The sequence below is a fragment of the Lissotriton helveticus genome, chromosome 2_2 (genome assembly GCF_964261635.1).
Source record: "Lissotriton helveticus chromosome 2_2, aLisHel1.1, whole genome shotgun sequence".
NCBI lineage: Eukaryota > Metazoa > Chordata > Amphibia > Caudata > Salamandridae > Lissotriton > Lissotriton helveticus.
In genome coordinates this window covers 12,554,339-12,571,610 of record NC_136060.1, presented here as the reverse complement: position 1 = coordinate 12,571,610, position 17,272 = coordinate 12,554,339, and positions in this window count along the sequence as shown.

The window sequence follows — 17,272 nt, the reverse complement described above, 5'->3', positions numbered from 1 at the left end:
TGATTCCGACCCGGAAATGAATTTATAGCTATTCGGCGAAATTGCCCGTATGTGGACAGCTAGAGCGCTGTTGCCTCTGGTTCGGTTTTTGTTTTGAAAGGAGCATGAAGCTTGTTTCAAGATGTGCGCAAAAAGGGCCAGGGCGAATCAATCCGTCCAATCGAGGTAATGGCATGTATCAAAGGTGTCAAGACAGTATTTGTCAGTAATTATATACTGCGTGGCGAGATATAGTGGGGTTTGACAGTTTACAGCCAATATATCAATGATCTGGGAGTGAACGGAAATTGGATAAGATACCAATTACTGCGTAGATAAGTCCCGCGATAAGACAAAAAAATAAAAAAATATATAGTATCCGCGAAAAATAGTGAAATAAGTAATCAAAAGTTATAATCATCATGCAAAGGGGTGGTCATGCATCCGATCCACGACGTGTAGAGGTGATCAGTGACACATTAACATCGGCTTGAAAAGCACATAATACATCACATCGGTCGTATCAACTCAATAAGGGCAACATGTAAAGGTAAAAAGGTTGCTGATCAACACATCTCATCCCAATTAATAGTGGAAAATTATGCAAATGATCCAGATTGGGCACAAAAGTACATGATAGCATAGTTGAATGGAAATGCCTGCAGATTGATGGTGTTGCGTGTCCATTATGACACGAAATGAGTGACATGAGTATCGCAGTAACATTTGTGGCATGAAATCAACATACATGTGTTACAAAGATGCAGAGAAAAACAATAGTGTCATAACCAATAGTAGCCTCATGGACACTTCAATGCGAGACACTGCCGCAAGGGCAGTGGCGGAACAAAGTACAGTAGGTCTGGTATAATGTTCCCTACAGAAATGACAAGATTATAGCATGTAGAGACTCGCAAGCAGGAAATGATCAAAGGGGTCGGAAATGTACACAGGGATTCAGTCCCCTAGAAAGAATTGCATCTCCTGGTCATAATTGAGCCCCTGGGTCACGGTGCGAAGGCGGAGAATCCATGTTGCTTCTAGGCGTCTTAGCTTGAGTTCTCTATTGCCGCCTCGTGCACCAATGGGGACAGTGTCAATCCCATAGAACGAAACTTGTTTGTCCAAAGATTGATCGCCACACGCAGCCGCGTGTAGGGCCACTGGATATCTAGGATCCTGTTTGTGTAGCGCCCTTATATGTTCCGCTATTCTTTCTTTTAACGGGCGGATGGTGCTCCCTACGTAAATTTTCTTGCATCTGCATTCAATTATGTAAACCACATAGCGTGTGGTGCAATTAATGTTAGTTCTGATGCAGTAGGTTTCTCCCTTGGTGTCTTGAAATTCAGTAGTTCTGTGTTTGGCCCACCGGCACATGGAGCAGAACCCACATTTGTAGAAGCCAATGTTACGTTTGGTCAACCAATTGTCCTCCGTGCTGCTTCGAGGTATTGTGGGACTTAGTCTGTTCTTCAGCGTTCTGCCTCGCCTGTAGGTGATCTGGGGGTATTCTCCTATGTAATTCGAGATGTTTTTGTCTTTCTTCAGGATGTTCCAGTGTTTGCTTAAGGTCCTGCGCAGTGCCTGGTGGTGGTTGCTGAAGTCAGTAATCATGCGAATAGTGCCAGGGTCGTCTGTCTTCTTGTTGGGTCTCTTTTTCAGAGTATCTTGTCTTTGAATTTTCATGATCCTAGATGTCGCTTTGTTCAGTACGTTGTCTGGGTAGCATCTTCTCTTAAAACGTTCCTGCATGCCTACCAAAGTATTCTTGAAATCTTGATCGTTACTGCAGTTTCTGCGAGCTCTTAGGAATTCTCCAAAGGGAATGCTGCTAATCTGGTGGGACGGGTGAGCGCTGCCAGCGTGCAGAATCGCATTGCAAGCAGTATCCTTTCTGAAGAGTCTGCTGTTCAGTTTGTCGTCCATGACATAAATCTCTAGGTCTAGAAACTCAATCCTGTTAAGACTCGCCATCATGGTGAACCTCATATCCCACGTGTTGTTGTTGAGATACTTGTAGAAATCCATCAGGTGTTCATGTGTGCCAGACCAAATCAGGAAACAATCATCTATATAGCGCCCCCAGTATACTATTGAGTCAATGAAGGTCGCTCCTTTGGGACCCCATATAAGATCATTCTCAAGGGCGCCCATGAATAGATTGGCAAATGATGGTGAAAATTTTGAGCCCATGGCGACTCCTTTTATTTGTCTGTACCATGAATTGTTGAACATAAACGAGTTATTATTCAATATGAGGTCCATCATGGAGATGAGCATGTTGGTGTGTTGCCACATGGTGGCTGGACGCTTCTGTAGTGTTTTAGTGACGACTTCGAGTCCCAGATCTGGTTTGATGCTGGTGTACAGCGCTACCACATCCATGGTGACCAAAAAGTTGCCAGATTGCCATTGTAGGTCAGAGAGAATACTCAATATGTGTTTCGTGTCCTGTATAAAGGACGGTTGGTTACGTACCAGAGGCCCCAGGAACAGGTCGACATATTCCGCAATTCTTTCTGTGGGGCCCCCAATCCCGGAAATAATGGGACGTCCGGGAGGGAAGGGTTGATTTTTGTGTACCTTGGGAAGAGTATACAGCCAAGGGTATGATGGTTTAATGACCTTCATGTACAGAAGTTCGTCCTCATTTATCAGGCCACTCTCCTTCCAAGTGATAAGAGATCGGTTAATGTGGGTCGTGAGTGGTGCCATGGGATTGTAGTCCAGAAGCAGATAGCACGTATCGTCCTGTAACTGACTGAGGATTTCTTGGTCATAGTCCTTTTTATTCATAATGACCACATTCCCTCCCTTATCCGCTTCCCTAATGATGATCTCATGATCTTTGATGAGGCTGTTCATGGCTGCTCGTTCTCCTGGAGTAAGATTGTCTTTGTATCTAAATGTTCGTTTGGTGTCTTTCAGTTCGAGTTTATCAATGTCCTCCAAAACTCTTTTGTGGAAGTTATCTATGGAGTTCCCTCCCGGTAATGTGGGGATCCATTTGGATTTCGACTTGAGCCCACTGACAATGCTGAAATCTGATTCTATATTAAGCTCCTCTAGTAGGGTGTCCATGTCTTGAGGAGATCGTTCTACATCCGTGAGAGAGAGAAGGAGGTGTGTGGCTTGGATATCATTAATGGTTAAAATATCAGGTTCAAACTCAGTAGGGATGTTTGTAGGGTTTTTATTGATCATGATTTTATTTGAAAAATGCTTCTTCAATTTCAGTTTTCGTGTGAACTTGAACAAATCAATTTTAAGTCTACATACATCAGTATTCGAGAAGGGATTAAAGTTTAAGCCTTTGCTCAGAAGGGAAATCATGTTAGTGGTGAGGATTTTGGATGAAAGATTAATAACCTGTACCTCCCCCTCCTGTGTGTCGGTTACTGTTGCTGGTTCCCGGATCTGAGTTTCTTCCGGTAATCTTCTACCACGCCCCTTCCTACCCCTGCGGGTTTTGGTTCTAGTGTGCGGATACCCCTTCTTATCCGCTGGATCTCGCATAAAAAAGGATTTGTTTCGTTGTCAGTGCGGTTCGACTCATCTTCACTGATGCTGATAGTGCTCAGTGAAGTGCTGCTTGATGAGATAGAGCTGGCATCAGTAAGATTTGCTCCATCTCTGCTTTTAGGTGTAGATTTGTTAATCATATGGTCGTATTTTCTGTCATATGTGAAAATTCTGCCGTCAATGTAGTCAGCCTCATCCCTTTTCAACTGTCTGGCTTTACGACTCTTGATCTCGTTCTGATGTTTAAGGAGAATCTCGTCTAGTATTGTGTAGTTCTTTACAGTGGATTCTGGGCGATTCAGATCTTTGATCTCCTGCTCCAGAATGGCAATCTCGGCTTGAAATTTCGCGACCTTGCGGTCAGAGCTCTCAATGAGAATATCCATGAGGATATTGGAGTTGTTAATCAAAGTGTCTTCCCATTTACTTAAAAGATCAGGGTCTAGATTGTCATATGTGGGGAAGATCTGTGCTCTCAAACCTCTCGGTATGCGCTTGAGTCTGACATACTGTTTCAAAGTGATGCCATCCCACCACTTAGAATTTTCTAATTTTTTGAGTTTTTCCAATCTTACAAATTTGTCCCTCAGACCCTCTTCCTTGGTACTGTTAGGAACATTGGTTGAGGTAGCTCTATGTGTGGACATACCTTTTGCCAGGTTTTCGAAAAGCTCTTCGGCACCTTTATCGCGATTCATGGTGAGGAATAGAAGGTGCTATCCTCTGGAATGAAAAAGTGATAACAATACGTAGCGGCTGCCCCCCTGTGCAATGAGATTGAAGCTGTGGGGAACGGGTTTTTTAGAAGTTCAGGGAAATACTGGGCGCACAGCTTACGTAAGTGTAAAGAAAGGTTGGGTCTGGGTGCAAAAAGGTGAGGGGAAAAAGGCCCTAAACCCCTCTAACGAGTGTGCAGGGCACACGTTTAACAAATACAAAACAATTACCCAATGCACACCAATAAACAGTACAGAAAGAGATGTCTCAATGGGCATAATATTGTACAAATGACCAAGTTCAGAACAGAAAAGAGGGAAGCGAAGTTGTGCGGTTCCTCTTTAATTGTATGGATGGCCAGCCGACACGTGTTTCGTCGTTAAGCGGTAACAATGCTTGTACGACTCAAGGCTGGGGAAGATACAAAATACATGATGGAATAGATAGTCCACACAACAAAATGAAGTTTTTCTTGTAGCAACTAGTGATTGCGTCTAGTTCTTGGTGCGCGTGAGAGTGCAGGTGAAGGTGGTGGTAGTAATAACTTAATATAAGTCCAACTGGTTTTATAGTGGTAGCACACAGTGCCAAACACGGTGAAGACGAAAAAACCGTAACGACGGGTGTCAGGAGTGATTGAATGCAGGTGCGTGAAAAGGTGCGGGTGTGGGTGGTGCCGGTCGTCAGATGCCTATGGTAACTGGGTTGTCCCCTATTGGGAGTAGACGGATGAGGGTAAGTATCCTGTGATCGTAACATGGGTGATTGTGCCAACTGTGGTGGTTCTAGATAAAATAGGATTGGTGGTCCTCCGATGGTGTTGCTAAAGCATGCAAAACACTACGCGGGTGGAATCAAAAATGTAAAACAAGAGGGGTGGGGGAGGAAATGGTTTAAGAGTGCACGCGCACGTTATTAATGTGGGAAGTAAGACGGAATTGGCTGAGTACTTCCTACCTGTAACGCGATGAAATAGGGCCATAGGTCTATGGGGAAGAAGAATGAAAGAGGGAACAAAAATGGCAAGACAAAGTATCAGGCTCAATCGAAGTTGAAGAATAATAATAGCGAGGAGCACTGTACATTTGAGTAAGGTCCCATGCATGGATATTATCACAAACCAAAATAATTATTGAAAAATGTGCAGACATGAAAGACTCACCGCTAAGCCGGTGATACTTCCAACCCGGCCCCTGCTCGAGACCAGGTTACTGCTCGTCGGTAATTGGTGCTCCAAATATCGAGAGTACTGCAGTTAGGGCACGCTGTTGTAAAATACAATAAAATATTGTATTTGTGAGACCCACTGGTGGCGCATACATAAAGTAAAAACAAGGCCCCATCATAAGGAACGGGGCGCAGTTAAGGTAACAGAATCATTCATAGAGATTGAGTCTCAAAGTGAAAGAGAAGCTCTCACGTCTGTGTTTCAGAAACGGTGCTCCAGGCAATTATGGTGTATACGGAGCCACAAATGAATATAGCGAAGCCTCTGTTTACGTGGTGCTTAAATGTCTGGGTTGGACGATCCGTAGTGGTGGTCCAAGATGCTAGTACTCGCACAAGTATGTGCGTTCTGTAAGGGACAAGAAAGGATAGAGCGAGCATTAGTACGCTCGTTTGCACAAGACCGGAAAAGCGGTCTTGTCATCAAGAACGTGGGGATCGGACTGGAATACTCCGTGCGAGGGAGCCTAACAAAGGAATAAATAGACAAAACGAACAAGGGGCTTACCAGAGATTGAAGCGAGTTGCTGGTGGCACAGTCTGCGGGATGTGTAACTCCTCACAGCGGTTCCGGGTGCGGACACGTGATTCCGACCCGGAAATGAATTTATAGCTATTCGGCGAAATTGCCCGTATGTGGACAGCTAGAGCGCTGTTGCCTCTGGTTCGGTTTTTGTTTTGAAAGGAGCATGAAGCTTGTTTCAAGATGTGCGCAAAAAGGGCCAGGGCGAATCAATCCGTCCAATCGAGGTAATGGCATGTATCAAAGGTGTCAAGACAGTATTTGTCAGTAATTATATACTGCGTGGCGAGATATAGTGGGGTTTGACAGTTTACAGCCAATATATCAATGATCTGGGAGTGAACGGAAATTGGATAAGATACCAATTACTGCGTAGATAAGTCCCGCGATAAGACAAAAAAATAAAAAAATATATAGTATCCGCGAAAAATAGTGAAATAAGTAATCAAAAGTTATAATCATCATGCAAAGGGGTGGTCATGCATCCGATCCACGACGTGTAGAGGTGATCAGTGACACATTAACATCGGCTTGAAAAGCACATAATACATCACATCGGTCGTATCAACTCAATAAGGGCAACATGTAAAGGTAAAAAGGTTGCTGATCAACACATCTCATCCCAATTAATAGTGGAAAATTATGCAAATGATCCAGATTGGGCACAAAAGTACATGATAGCATAGTTGAATGGAAATGCCTGCAGATTGATGGTGTTGCGTGTCCATTATGACACGAAATGAGTGACATGAGTATCGCAGTAACATTTGTGGCATGAAATCAACATACATGTGTTACAAAGATGCAGAGAAAAACAATAGTGTCATAACCAATAGTAGCCTCATGGACACTTCAATGCGAGACACTGCCGCAAGGGCAGTGGCGGAACAAAGTACAGTAGGTCTGGTATAATGTTCCCTACAGAAATGACAAGATTATAGCATGTAGAGACTCGCAAGCAGGAAATGATCAAAGGGGTCGGAAATGTACACAGGGATTCAGTCCCCTAGAAAGAATTGCATCTCCTGGTCATAATTGAGCCCCTGGGTCACGGTGCGAAGGCGGAGAATCCATGTTGCTTCTAGGCGTCTTAGCTTGAGTTCTCTATTGCCGCCTCGTGCACCAATGGGGACAGTGTCAATCCCATAGAACGAAACTTGTTTGTCCAAAGATTGATCGCCACACGCAGCCGCGTGTAGGGCCACTGGATATCTAGGATCCTGTTTGTGTAGCGCCCTTATATGTTCCGCTATTCTTTCTTTTAACGGGCGGATGGTGCTCCCTACGTAAATTTTCTTGCATCTGCATTCAATTATGTAAACCACATAGCGTGTGGTGCAATTAATGTTAGTTCTGATGCAGTAGGTTTCTCCCTTGGTGTCTTGAAATTCAGTAGTTCTGTGTTTGGCCCACCGGCACATGGAGCAGAACCCACATTTGTAGAAGCCAATGTTACGTTTGGTCAACCAATTGTCCTCCGTGCTGCTTCGAGGTATTGTGGGACTTAGTCTGTTCTTCAGCGTTCTGCCTCGCCTGTAGGTGATCTGGGGGTATTCTCCTATGTAATTCGAGATGTTTTTGTCTTTCTTCAGGATGTTCCAGTGTTTGCTTAAGGTCCTGCGCAGTGCCTGGTGGTGGTTGCTGAAGTCAGTAATCATGCGAATAGTGCCAGGGTCGTCTGTCTTCTTGTTGGGTCTCTTTTTCAGAGTATCTTGTCTTTGAATTTTCATGATCCTAGATGTCGCTTTGTTCAGTACGTTGTCTGGGTAGCATCTTCTCTTAAAACGTTCCTGCATGCCTACCAAAGTATTCTTGAAATCTTGATCGTTACTGCAGTTTCTGCGAGCTCTTAGGAATTCTCCAAAGGGAATGCTGCTAATCTGGTGGGACGGGTGAGCGCTGCCAGCGTGCAGAATCGCATTGCAAGCAGTATCCTTTCTGAAGAGTCTGCTGTTCAGTTTGTCGTCCATGACATAAATCTCTAGGTCTAGAAACTCAATCCTGTTAAGACTCGCCATCATGGTGAACCTCATATCCCACGTGTTGTTGTTGAGATACTTGTAGAAATCCATCAGGTGTTCATGTGTGCCAGACCAAATCAGGAAACAATCATCTATATAGCGCCCCCAGTATACTATTGAGTCAATGAAGGTCGCTCCTTTGGGACCCCATATAAGATCATTCTCAAGGGCGCCCATGAATAGATTGGCAAATGATGGTGAAAATTTTGAGCCCATGGCGACTCCTTTTATTTGTCTGTACCATGAATTGTTGAACATAAACGAGTTATTATTCAATATGAGGTCCATCATGGAGATGAGCATGTTGGTGTGTTGCCACATGGTGGCTGGACGCTTCTGTAGTGTTTTAGTGACGACTTCGAGTCCCAGATCTGGTTTGATGCTGGTGTACAGCGCTACCACATCCATGGTGACCAAAAAGTTGCCAGATTGCCATTGTAGGTCAGAGAGAATACTCAATATGTGTTTCGTGTCCTGTATAAAGGACGGTTGGTTACGTACCAGAGGCCCCAGGAACAGGTCGACATATTCCGCAATTCTTTCTGTGGGGCCCCCAATCCCGGAAATAATGGGACGTCCGGGAGGGAAGGGTTGATTTTTGTGTACCTTGGGAAGAGTATACAGCCAAGGGTATGATGGTTTAATGACCTTCATGTACAGAAGTTCGTCCTCATTTATCAGGCCACTCTCCTTCCAAGTGATAAGAGATCGGTTAATGTGGGTCGTGAGTGGTGCCATGGGATTGTAGTCCAGAAGCAGATAGCACGTATCGTCCTGTAACTGACTGAGGATTTCTTGGTCATAGTCCTTTTTATTCATAATGACCACATTCCCTCCCTTATCCGCTTCCCTAATGATGATCTCATGATCTTTGATGAGGCTGTTCATGGCTGCTCGTTCTCCTGGAGTAAGATTGTCTTTGTATCTAAATGTTCGTTTGGTGTCTTTCAGTTCGAGTTTATCAATGTCCTCCAAAACTCTTTTGTGGAAGTTATCTATGGAGTTCCCTCCCGGTAATGTGGGGATCCATTTGGATTTCGACTTGAGCCCACTGACAATGCTGAAATCTGATTCTATATTAAGCTCCTCTAGTAGGGTGTCCATGTCTTGAGGAGATCGTTCTACATCCGTGAGAGAGAGAAGGAGGTGTGTGGCTTGGATATCATTAATGGTTAAAATATCAGGTTCAAACTCAGTAGGGATGTTTGTAGGGTTTTTATTGATCATGATTTTATTTGAAAAATGCTTCTTCAATTTCAGTTTTCGTGTGAACTTGAACAAATCAATTTTAAGTCTACATACATCAGTATTCGAGAAGGGATTAAAGTTTAAGCCTTTGCTCAGAAGGGAAATCATGTTAGTGGTGAGGATTTTGGATGAAAGATTAATAACCTGTACCTCCCCCTCCTGTGTGTCGGTTACTGTTGCTGGTTCCCGGATCTGAGTTTCTTCCGGTAATCTTCTACCACGCCCCTTCCTACCCCTGCGGGTTTTGGTTCTAGTGTGCGGATACCCCTTCTTATCCGCTGGATCTCGCATAAAAAAGGATTTGTTTCGTTGTCAGTGCGGTTCGACTCATCTTCACTGATGCTGATAGTGCTCAGTGAAGTGCTGCTTGATGAGATAGAGCTGGCATCAGTAAGATTTGCTCCATCTCTGCTTTTAGGTGTAGATTTGTTAATCATATGGTCGTATTTTCTGTCATATGTGAAAATTCTGCCGTCAATGTAGTCAGCCTCATCCCTTTTCAACTGTCTGGCTTTACGACTGTCGTAAAGGGATGAGGCTGACTACATTGACGGCAGAATTTTCACATATGACAGAAAATACGACCATATGATTAACAAATCTACACCTAAAAGCAGAGATGGAGCAAATCTTACTGATGCCAGCTCTATCTCATCAAGCAGCACTTCACTGAGCACTATCAGCATCAGTGAAGATGAGTCGAACCGCACTGACAACGAAACAAATCCTTTTTTATGCGAGATCCAGCGGATAAGAAGGGGTATCCGCACACTAGAACCAAAACCCGCAGGGGTAGGAAGGGGCGTGGTAGAAGATTACCGGAAGAAACTCAGATCCGGGAACCAGCAACAGTAACCGACACACAGGAGGGGGAGGTACAGGTTATTAATCTTTCATCCAAAATCCTCACCACTAACATGATTTCCCTTCTGAGCAAAGGCTTAAACTTTAATCCCTTCTCGAATACTGATGTATGTAGACTTAAAATTGATTTGTTCAAGTTCACACGAAAACTGAAATTGAAGAAGCATTTTTCAAATAAAATCATGATCAATAAAAACCCTACAAACATCCCTACTGAGTTTGAACCTGATATTTTAACCATTAATGATATCCAAGCCACACACCTCCTTCTCTCTCTCACGGATGTAGAACGATCTCCTCAAGACATGGACACCCTACTAGAGGAGCTTAATATAGAATCAGATTTCAGCATTGTCAGTGGGCTCAAGTCGAAATCCAAATGGATCCCCACATTACCGGGAGGGAACTCCATAGATAACTTCCACAAAAGAGTTTTGGAGGACATTGATAAACTCGAACTGAAAGACACCAAACGAACATTTAGATACAAAGACAATCTTACTCCAGGAGAACGAGCAGCCATGAACAGCCTCATCAAAGATCATGAGATCATCATTAGGGAAGCGGATAAGGGAGGGAATGTGGTCATTATGAATAAAAAGGACTATGACCAAGAAATCCTCAGTCAGTTACAGGACGATACGTGCTATCTGCTTCTGGACTACAATCCCATGGCACCACTCACGACCCACATTAACCGATCTCTTATCACTTGGAAGGAGAGTGGCCTGATAAATGAGGACGAACTTCTGTACATGAAGGTCATTAAACCATCATACCCTTGGCTGTATACTCTTCCCAAGGTACACAAAAATCAACCCTTCCCTCCCGGACGTCCCATTATTTCCGGGATTGGGGGCCCCACAGAAAGAATTGCGGAATATGTCGACCTGTTCCTGGGGCCTCTGGTACGTAACCAACCGTCCTTTATACAGGACACGAAACACATATTGAGTATTCTCTCTGACCTACAATGGCAATCTGGCAACTTTTTGGTCACCATGGATGTGGTAGCGCTGTACACCAGCATCAAACCAGATCTGGGACTCGAAGTCGTCACTAAAACACTACAGAAGCGTCCAGCCACCATGTGGCAACACACCAACATGCTCATCTCCATGATGGACCTCATATTGAATAATAACTCGTTTATGTTCAACAATTCATGGTACAGACAAATAAAAGGAGTCGCCATGGGCTCAAAATTTTCACCATCATTTGCCAATCTATTCATGGGCGCCCTTGAGAATGATCTTATATGGGGTCCCAAAGGAGCGACCTTCATTGACTCAATAGTATACTGGGGGCGCTATATAGATGATTGTTTCCTGATTTGGTCTGGCACACATGAACACCTGATGGATTTCTACAAGTATCTCAACAACAACACGTGGGATATGAGGTTCACCATGATGGCGAGTCTTAACAGGATTGAGTTTCTAGACCTAGAGATTTATGTCATGGACGACAAACTGAACAGCAGACTCTTCAGAAAGGATACTGCTTGCAATGCGATTCTGCACGCTGGCAGCGCTCACCCGTCCCACCAGATTAGCAGCATTCCCTTTGGAGAATTCCTAAGAGCTCGCAGAAACTGCAGTAACGATCAAGATTTCAAGAATACTTTGGTAGGCATGCAGGAACGTTTTAAGAGAAGATGCTACCCAGACAACGTACTGAACAAAGCGACATCTAGGATCATGAAAATTCAAAGACAAGATACTCTGAAAAAGAGACCCAACAAGAAGACAGACGACCCTGGCACTATTCGCATGATTACTGACTTCAGCAACCACCACCAGGCACTGCGCAGGACCTTAAGCAAACACTGGAACATCCTGAAGAAAGACAAAAACATCTCGAATTACATAGGAGAATACCCCCAGATCACCTACAGGCGAGGCAGAACGCTGAAGAACAGACTAAGTCCCACAATACCTCGAAGCAGCACGGAGGACAATTGGTTGACCAAACGTAACATTGGCTTCTACAAATGTGGGTTCTGCTCCATGTGCCGGTGGGCCAAACACAGAACTACTGAATTTCAAGACACCAAGGGAGAAACCTACTGCATCAGAACTAACATTAATTGCACCACACGCTATGTGGTTTACATAATTGAATGCAGATGCAAGAAAATTTACGTAGGGAGCACCATCCGCCCGTTAAAAGAAAGAATAGCGGAACATATAAGGGCGCTACACAAACAGGATCCTAGATATCCAGTGGCCCTACACGCGGCTGCGTGTGGCGATCAATCTTTGGACAAACAAGTTTCGTTCTATGGGATTGACACTGTCCCCATTGGTGCACGAGGCGGCAATAGAGAACTCAAGCTAAGACGCCTAGAAGCAACATGGATTCTCCGCCTTCGCACCGTGACCCAGGGGCTCAATTATGACCAGGAGATGCAATTCTTTCTAGGGGACTGAATCCCTGTGTACATTTCCGACCCCTTTGATCATTTCCTGCTTGCGAGTCTCTACATGCTATAATCTTGTCATTTCTGTAGAGAACATTATACCAGACCTACTGTACTTTGTTCCGCCACTGCCCTTGCGGCAGTGTCTCGCATTGAAGTGTCCATGAGGCTACTATTGGTTATGACACTATTGTTTTTCTCTGCATCTTTGTAACACATGTATGTTGATTTCATGCCACAAATGTTACTGCGATACTCATGTCACTCATTTCGTGTCATAATGGACACGCAACACCATCAATCTGCAGGCATTTCCATTCAACTATGCTATCATGTACTTTTGTGCCCAATCTGGATCATTTGCATAATTTTCCACTATTAATTGGGATGAGATGTGTTGATCAGCAACCTTTTTACCTTTACATGTTGCCCTTATTGAGTTGATACGACCGATGTGATGTATTATGTGCTTTTCAAGCCGATGTTAATGTGTCACTGATCACCTCTACACGTCGTGGATCGGATGCATGACCACCCCTTTGCATGATGATTATAACTTTTGATTACTTATTTCACTATTTTTCGCGGATACTATATATTTTTTTATTTTTTTGTCTTATCGCGGGATTTATCTACGCAGTAATTGGTATCTTATCCAATTTCCGTTCACTCCCAGATCATTGATATATTGGCTGTAAACTGTCAAACCCCACTATATCTCGCCACGCAGTATATAATTACTGACAAATACTGTCTTGACACCTTTGATACATGCCATTACCTCGATTGGACGGATTGATTCGCCCTGGCCTTTTTTGCGCACATCTTGAAACAAGCTTCATGCTCCTTTCAAAACAAAAACCGAACCAGAGGCAACAGCGCTCTAGCTGTCCACATACGGGCAATTTCGCCGAATAGCTATAAATTCATTTCCGGGTCGGAATCACGTGTCCGCACCCGGAACCGCTGTGAGGAGTTACACATCCCGCAGACTGTGCCACCAGCAACTCGCTTCAATCTCTGGTAAGCCCCTTGTTCGTTTTGTCTATTTATTCCTTTGTTAGGCTCCCTCGCACGGAGTATTCCAGTCCGATCCCCACGTTCTTGATGACAAGACCGCTTTTCCGGTCTTGTGCAAACGAGCGTACTAATGCTCGCTCTATCCTTTCTTGTCCCTTACAGAACGCACATACTTGTGCGAGTACTAGCATCTTGGACCACCACTACGGATCGTCCAACCCAGACATTTAAGCACCACGTAAACAGAGGCTTCGCTATATTCATTTGTGGCTCCGTATACACCATAATTGCCTGGAGCACCGTTTCTGAAACACAGAGGTGAGAGCTTCTCTTTCACTTTGAGACTCAATCTCTATGATTGATTCTGTTACCTTAACTGCGCCCCGTTCCTTATGATGGGGCCTTGTTTTTACTTTATGTATGCGCCACCAGTGGGTCTCACAAATACAATATTTTATTGTATTTTACAACAGCGTGCCCTAACTGCAGTACTCTCGATATTTGGAGCACCAATTACCGACGAGCAGTAACCTGGTCTCGAGCAGGGGCCGGGTTGGAAGTATCACCGGCTTAGCGGTGAGTCTTTCATGTCTGCACATTTTTCAATAATTATTTTGGTTTGTGATAATATCCATGCATGGGACCTTACTCAAATGTACAGTGCTCCTCGCTATTATTATTCTTCAACTTCGATTGAGCCTGATACTTTGTCTTGCCATTTTTGTTCCCTCTTTCATTCTTCTTCCCCATAGACCTATGGCCCTATTTCATCGCGTTACAGGTAGGAAGTACTCAGCCAATTCCGTCTTACTTCCCACATTAATAACGTGCGCGTGCACTCTTAAACCATTTCCTCCCCCACCCCTCTTGTTTTACATTTTTGATTCCACCCGCGTAGTGTTTTGCATGCTTTAGCAACACCATCGGAGGACCACCAATCCTATTTTATCTAGAACCACCACAGTTGGCACAATCACCCATGTTACGATCACAGGATACTTACCCTCATCCGTCTACTCCCAATAGGGGACAACCCAGTTACCATAGGCATCTGACGACCGGCACCACCCACACCCGCACCTTTTCACGCACCTGCATTCAATCACTCCTGACACCCGTCGTTACGGTTTTTTCGTCTTCACCGTGTTTGGCACTGTGTGCTACCACTATAAAACCAGTTGGACTTATATTAAGTTATTACTACCACCACCTTCACCTGCACTCTCACGCGCACCAAGAACTAGACGCAATCACTAGTTGCTACAAGAAAAACTTCATTTTGTTGTGTGGACTATCTATTCCATCATGTATTTTGTATCTTCCCCAGCCCTGATGAGTCGTACAAGCATTGTTACCGCTTAACGACGAAACACGTGTCGGCTGGCCATCCATACAATTAAAGAGGAACCGCACAACTTCGCTTCCCTCTTTTCTGTTCTGAACTTGGTCATTTGTACAATATTATGCCCATTGAGACATCTCTTTCTGTACTGTTTATTGGTGTGCATTGGGTAATTGTTTTGTATTTGTTAAACGTGTGCCCTGCACACTCGTTAGAGGGGTTTAGGGCCTTTTTCCCCTCACCTTTTTGCACCCAGACCCAACCTTTCTTTACACTTACGTAAGCTGTGCGCCCAGTATTTCCCTGAACTTCTAAAAAACCCGTTCCCCACAGCTTCACATACACAGAGCATGCCCCACATGCTTAGAAACAGAATTTCTTTGAAAACGGATTGGCAAAGCCAATAGGTCTCACCTATGCAAGATCTATTGGCTTTGTCAATGTTTTTTAGCCATGGTGTACAGTAGCACGGCTACTGTAGAGCATGGCTGAAAGTAAAAGAAATGCTCTTTGACACAGTCAAAGTTGCCCGCACCATAGCTTCTTTTTTTAACTTTTTACATTGAACCATGCGATCTTTTTTTTTTCCTTCAAACATGCTGCACAGCAGCTGCTGGAAAATATGACATGAAAATGGAACAGTACAAGTGGCACTAATATCTGACTTTGTCAATTTTTTTAATCTATGTTGTACATATGCTGTGCAGCATAGTTGAAACTCTTTGACGCAGTTTGCTTTCAGGACATCATAGCTTTTTTATTTTTGTACTTTAAACCACCGTTCACTATGCTGTACAGTAGGCGAGCTGCTCGGCAACCTGGCTAAAAAAACACATTGACAAAGCCAATAGATCTTGCATAGGCGTGACCTATTGCCTTTGCTGATCCTTGTTTTTAGGTCGAGACTGTGTAGCACATGTGCTGCTTTGCAAGGCATGCTGTATTGGAGTATGCACTTGAAGCCCCACCCACTCTCTGCCCATATTTCTCATTGGCTTGTGTCACTGTTCTTCGTAAATGCTGGCTTCTGATTTGTAAATAGGCTTGTTAGTCCTTCCTTAGTACCACCTTGTCTTCAATTGGAATCTCCCATGAGGACACCCCCTTTTAAATGTGTTGTTGCTCGGTAGGCTTTAATTACAGCTTCCAAGCACTATTTCTTTTAATAGTTTTCGCAGGCCTGCTGTTGCACGCAGGACATGCTCTCTCTTAACTTGCCCCTTGCCACACTTACAATTTAATGTTGGCACTGCCCCTTTCCTTAAATGAGCCGAGTCTAGGGAATGGGGCGTGGCTGACATTGAAGTAAAAGCGCGGCATGGGGTGCTCTTACACAAAAAAAGCTTTTGTCTGGCAACTTGACAAGCAAATGTTTTTTTTTTTTTGTAAAAGCACCCATACCGCTTTTTCACTTTAAGTGCGGTCACAGCCCCATTCTTCAGGGATGGCTCGTCCAAAGAAAGGGACGTGGCCGATAATAAAGTTAAAGCACCGCATGGGAGTTTTTACAAACTAGCATTTGTAATGCAATGGGTGTCGCATTTACGAAACTCACGTAAATGTAAGACCTATTGCATTGCAAATGCTTGTTCTTTAGGTTTGCAGTAAGGGGTGTCCACACCTCATGCTGTAAGAATGAAGAAGTGATAAGGAGATAATTAGCATTTAAATGTGTTCTAAATTAAATGCTAACATAGATAAGTAGTATGTTTCTATTTACAACAGAGTTAAACATGTTCATGCACTACAAATGCGAACATTTTAAATTCTGCTACTCTGAAAGTACGGGAACCTTAATATTCTTTTAGCTGCATTTTGGGTGGGGAATAGGAATTATTCAAAGCAAAATTAAACCTTGCTGCACGCTCTTCCCAGTACCTATTCAATTATTTATTAATGTATTGCCTCACGCAGGGCGAACTCCACCAGAACCAATTTTCAGATCGCTGTACAACATTCATATATTGATATTATAATCATACCGCCAGAGCAGCTGTGATGTGTTTGCTCTGCGTTCTACCAATCTGGCAACAATCTTTGACTTTTTTAAGGAGCAAGTAGAGTGGGCAACCTGCCTCGGGGAAACTACCCTCACCTCCACGTAAGAATCCGCGCCTAATGGCATGCCCGTCGAAGCTTCGAAGTGCAGCCAAGAAAAGAGTGCGCCGGCGGCTGCTACTGGTCACCAATTCCCTTTAAAACATGCACTCTGTATTTTATCACTGATCGAAAAGTCCGTGCCATCTGTCTAAGCTTATGGACACAAAGTGTTAAGAAAATGACCAAAGACGACCTCCCCCTGGCAGCCGGGATTGTTTCAGTAATCTGCCCGCCCGCGACCTGCGTTGCTGCTCTGCGTTCCACGGATGGAGATAAAAAGCTAA